The following is a 6,000-nucleotide window of genomic DNA, read 5'->3' on the forward strand; positions in this document are numbered from 1 at the left end:
GCTATTTAATGAGCAAAATCAAATATGTGACAACTGGCAAAAATAAGATTACTCACAAAACTATATATAAATAGCCCGTCAAAGACATTTCACTTTACATTTTGATCTTCCGAGACAATACAAACACCAGCTTCATGTATTTGGAAACTTAGTGAAGCTTAATTCTGGAGCAGTGCTGAATCATTGTTTGTTACCTCTGCACTGAATAAAAGATACTCAATGGAAAGAGTGCAATCTGTTTAACTGAGTGTGTTTATTTTCCTGTTAGGCATAAAGGTGCACATCAGCCTCTATTTGCTAAAAGAATAAAGCGTTGTCACCTGACAGAGGCATGCTGAAAAGTCTACAGCAAAATGTTAGTGTCTTCTGTCTTTTTAAAATAAAATCTGGAAACAAACTTTAGACTTCAGTCCTCTATAACTTTAGAAGACTCTGGCGCAGTAGTAGGTAACTGTAGTGCTGCGGATGAAGCCGTGCAATCAATAAACACATTATTATTAATAATAAATGAGCCGCTTTCACTGCCAAAGCCACAGAGATTTCAGATCAAGTCAACTCAGTCAAAACTTGAACCCTTAGGCCACATCTTATTAAAAAGTTGTTTATAGTTATAGATTTTTGATAGACTATTTTCTCACAAGCTCACCAAGATCTTTAATTCAATGATGCTTTTCTGCAGCAGCTTCTCCCAGAGCTTTAGTAAAGGTCAACTGGACTGTTGTTTAGGCTATCAGAGATGCATTAAATATCATCTCTGAAAAGCAGAACAGGGGCACAGCTGATTTTATTTCACCAGTTATCTGCCAAAGATTGGACTTTATGCAAATGTGATAAGATTTCTTAAGTTCAGATTATTTAATCAACTCATAAACAGCGTCAGAATCACAGTTTTTTTTAAAAATATGGATTTCCTGGAAAGAGGATTCCTCTCCGTCCTGTGGTTTCTCACCTCTCATCCCTAATTAAGTTTCCATGTGAGGGGTTCCATTGGCTCTTGCTGAGGGTCTAAGGTTGGGGCTACCGTTTCCATTCATCATTTTCATTTATTATTTCACTGTGAAACCCTTTGAGACAGTAATTGTAATTAGAGGCTGTAATAAACTTGATTTGCTGTGAGCTCCTGTGGGCGAGTTGAGTGTGAGGCACTGGCCATTTCTGCCAAAGATTCTGCAAGCCAACAATCCACTGCAAAGATGTGTTTTACTGGTTTGTTTTAGAGGGAAATCTCTCATTAGCTGCAAAGAGTTGGCTGCCTTATATCATCAGTGCCACATCGTACTTTTTGGAATTTATCTCTTTGATGATCTTCTTCCAAGCGGAACTTAACATTTTCTGAAAATATACTGTAGTCTTTGTTCTGGCAAACGTGGTCAACTGAAAGTAGACTCTACATTTTTTCCCACATTTTTCTTACCTTGAAAACATGACATAACTGAGCAAGAGTAGTAACATAAATGAAAGACAATGTGCCGTTTCCATGCTCTCTGCAGTTACCAAGTGCCTTAGTTAGCTTGTTTTCAATAAATTCTTAAGCCGGCATAATCATGTCCTACGGCTAATAATTATAAACTCTGGCAAAACCAACACTGAGATATGTGTATGTCTGGGCTGCTTTTGTTAATTAGTCCCAGCTTGTGGACAGGGATACGCTGTCTCCTTGAGCCATGTAAGTCGGAATATTGTCAGCAGAAAAAGTGCAATTCTTTAAAATGGACTTGGAAAATAATGTGTATTGGAGAAAAAAAGAGGAAAATGACACAGCACAAAAAAGTATGGTTAAAAAAAATCTATTTTCAAGATAGGACAGGTTGATGTTTCTTTGTCTTTTTCGCTAGTTAACACACATACTTTTGGTGGCAGAGCTGCCATGCGAGGCTTCATCCTGCCCACCAGGAGCAACTTTTAGTTCAGTGTGTGGCCCAAGGACACTTCGACATATGGACAGGAGGAGCCAATTGCTTTGCCTTCTGAGCCACAGTCATCCCCCAAGTGATATGAGAGCTGACTCCATGATTGGTGACAAATCTAAACACTATTACACCTCTCATTCCATCACTTTCTGCACTGTCTAGGTTTCAGTGGTGTAAATCCCTCCCATGGAGATGAAAGACGGTTAGCGTTACAGTAAAAATGAAGTTGAGTCTGGATATGGGTGAGACATTTTTATTGCGTATTAAATGAGTGTTCACCTCTTGAGAAAGACTGCAGGACTAAAGATTCCGGTGGGCAGCTCTGGGGTGTGAACACATGTCTTTGAATGTCACATCGGTATCATCTCATTACACCTACCCTCTAGCTCTTTGTTTTCTACTGTCTCCATCTTTTCTCTGCACCTAATGAGTATGACCTTTCTGACATCATGTATTCCTGATGCCGAGTCTCTAGGTGGATGTTTCCCTCCTACATTCATTCTTGTATATTGAAAATTCTCTCTCTCGTTACTGAATGTGTGTCCAAAGCCGGAGCCACAGGTGCAAGGGTTGACGGGGCTGATAAATAAATGCAGCGTGATTTGAAGCTTGGCCTTTTCGATCATGAAGACAAAGCAACATGCTAGATTTTTCCAGATGCGAGCAAGGTCTTGTCAGATGAAATTAATCATCGGAACAATAACCAACTGTCAAGTCCTCTTGTGGCAGCTCCAAGTCCCCACTGTAGGTTCTTGGTTTGAGCAAACACTGCATCTCTGTGCATTAACAGTGTGGATTAATGGCGTGAAGAGTAGTATAGCTTTCAGGAGAGTTAACTTTTTCTTCACAGAAATGACAGATACAACATTTATAACTCACTTGATATGTTTTATTTATTGTCTTTATTACTAAGAATATGAATAACAGCATTCCAGTCTGCATGTTTCAGTACCGCCGGGGTGTGGACTGTTCATTTCAGAAATAACAGCCTAATAGTTCACTTTACTGCTTATAGAAAATGCCTGCAATAAAAATCTATTTTGTGGTTTCTAGAGGCGAGACGGAAAACTGAGTCTTTTTGTAAAGATTTTCTCAAATCATAATTCCATTTTAATTTCTTTAATTTCTGTCTCTGAAACCATAAAGCACTAGAGTGGTTGTATTCATGCGGTTATATCGTTAATATTTTAGAAACCCTTTCCTCAAAATTTTACAATTCATTTTTTTCAGGGCAGCTCATGTCTTGCAAATATGTACCAGGCTCCTTTCACACCTTGTATGGATCAGACGTTAAATGTGGTGCATGTACAGAAAATATTAATTAATTTGCAGCTGAAGCTTTGCTCATGAGCAGGCAGGAAACACCGGTTAGGCGTGCCACATCAACTAGCCATCATCTAATCCTAATTATCGCTAATTACTTTCAGCATTTAATGCCAGCAGTTCACTGAAGCTGTCAACCCTCCATTTAAGCAGGCAGTTTCTTCCCCATTCAGCAGTTCTGCTTTTCTGGTTCCATAGTAATCAAACACACTTGGAGTAGCATGTTAAATACATGACCTCCACATCTCACTGATATGTTGTTGTTGTTGTTGTTGTGGCCTGCATACTACTAAAGTAATGTGAGCCCGAGCTGCGTGAGTTCTGACAGTGATCGAATATATTTGCAGCCAAATACAACTGCGTAAACATTTTTATGATCGTAGTTTTAAGTTCATGGCAGGGGTGTTTTGACAGAAGTGTGCACATTAAGCTGAGAGCCAAACTCTCCATTTAAATGTTTTAGGAGGAGTTATAGCGTATAAAGAAAGTGCTGTGATCATCACACAAAAATCAAGCAACACAAATCACTGTCAACCGTATAATTAATCACCGACTACTTTGGGAGCCAGCACGTAAACATTGTTTATCACACTCCAAAAAAGAAGCTTGATTTGTTGCTAATTGCTTTTAAAAATAGTGTTGCTACTGAACAAGTCCTCACACCATCAATCAATCCATCTGTTTTCTGTAACTGCCTACCTTGTGCAGGCAGGGTTGCAGTTCACATCCCAAACAATAAACAGCATTAGTTTACTTCAAAATAAGCCAAGGTGATTCAGATAAAACCAGTGGTGGTTAATCACTTGTGTGTTTAAAAGAAGCCAGGAAGGACTGTTGCTCCATTTTATTACATTTTTCTCCCTAATATTCTGCTAATATCCTGTATTTTGTGCTTTTTTTGCCACCTCAGATTAATTATTTTAATTTGAATGGACACTGCAACTACCTCTTGGTTTCATGGTGTACAAATGGAAAAACCCTCAATGACTGCAGCAATCTGAATTCAGACCATTTAGCTCAAAATAATCCCAGAAGGGACTATGGCATTTTTCACGCAAGATGTGTAGCTTCTCTGAGGACAAGAGGTGTTAACAGCCAATCGCATAGCTCTACAGCAGTGCTTGTCAATCCGTGTTCTTGGCACGGACAGTTTTCAGTTCTATCACAAATTTAATTGCATTTTTTAGCTTTCAGGACTGAATCACCTCTGAATTAGACCGTTGAAATGAAGCCCAACAGCATATTTAATCTGAAACCTTCCACATTTGTCCCCAGAAATATATATGCAGCGAGCCCCATGAGATGAGGTGAACACGGCTAGTCCCAGAAGTGCATTGTAACCTATTTGGCAGTTGAACGCAGCACTGAAGTTTACATTTGTTTTCAAAAAATGTTTCTCTGGAGAATGGTCAGGTTTGCAGTCTGGGATCTGACTGATTTAGCTTTCCAGTTGTGTATTTGTGCTGTTTACCTCACAAAGGACTTTATTAATGTAGCATAGTACCATGAGGATTTATATGACCTCACATTCGCTTAACAAAAATACTTAGCATTTAAATAGATCTAAATAGGTGTTTTAGAATAAGGTATGGAAATTGGTTAAAATCTATCATTGTATAACTGTGTATTGTGTAACACGTGGGCACATTTCATGTTCAACAGTCTCTGTCATGTAAGCGGAGTAATTTATACACATGAATTATACATATTTGAGTAGGTATTTATAAGCACTTTAACATTATGTATAACAAAATTTGGGGAGATAAAATTTGTAGGTGAAAAATGTCAAATTACTGCTTGGTAACACGTGGACTTGAAACGGATATCAATTTTTTTAAGCTTTACGTAAACATTCAAAACATGGTTCTCAACAGAAATTGATATCAAGTAGAACAACACCCTTTAGATATTATGTTCAACTATGCTGAAAATAAATTTTGGAATAAGATATTGAAAAGTCTGTTTTATTGACATGAGAAGGTGGTAACACATGGATAGGTTGCCATATTAGCACGTGGATGATTCTTTACCATTGTATGCATCACCCAAAATATATCAAAAGATCATTACTTTCTGAAAGTTTCACTCAAATATCTGAATTATAAGTAACTTTAAAATTCAAAATTGGTATTTTTGTGGTAACACTTGGACAGGGCCTTTTAAGCAACTCACAAATGTTCAAACTCATAAATATCAATAATATTCACAAAATAATGAAAATCTAATACTTGAAATTTAACAATCATCTATATAATCAACAGACTGAATACATTTTCAAATTTTTAGACATAATTTTTAGCTTCAAATTAGAGCTATGGCTATGGTGTAAAAAGTACCATTGTTAAAATGGGTTGTAACTTTTTTTCTACAAGTGGTACTTTAAAAAGGATAACGGTCTTTAGCTAAAAAATGAGCCCACTTGATAAATGATGTATGCAAAGTTACTTTTCATGCTGATGTTCACTTTCGCTTGATCGGACCCATATGGGACTTGAAGGACCAGACTAATGCTGATTACCAGCCCAATCCCCATGTATGACCCACCATGATGGTCTTCGGTCATGTTTCCTCTCTAATTTTGTGGCTGCCTCCATCCAAGCTACACTTTACAATCAACGAAGACAGTTTGAAGATGGCCTACAGATACAAACCGGGGGATAAAAAGATGTGCCCCAAGCTTAAAACAAATCTTGTGAAACGTCAAGAGTGGATTAAGCTGTGCTGAAGAATTCACAGTGGAATGAGGCGTCATGAATGGTTGTTATCT

Source organism: Sphaeramia orbicularis, chromosome 14, assembly GCF_902148855.1.
Source record: "Sphaeramia orbicularis chromosome 14, fSphaOr1.1, whole genome shotgun sequence".
Classification (NCBI taxonomy): domain Eukaryota; kingdom Metazoa; phylum Chordata; class Actinopteri; order Kurtiformes; family Apogonidae; genus Sphaeramia; species Sphaeramia orbicularis.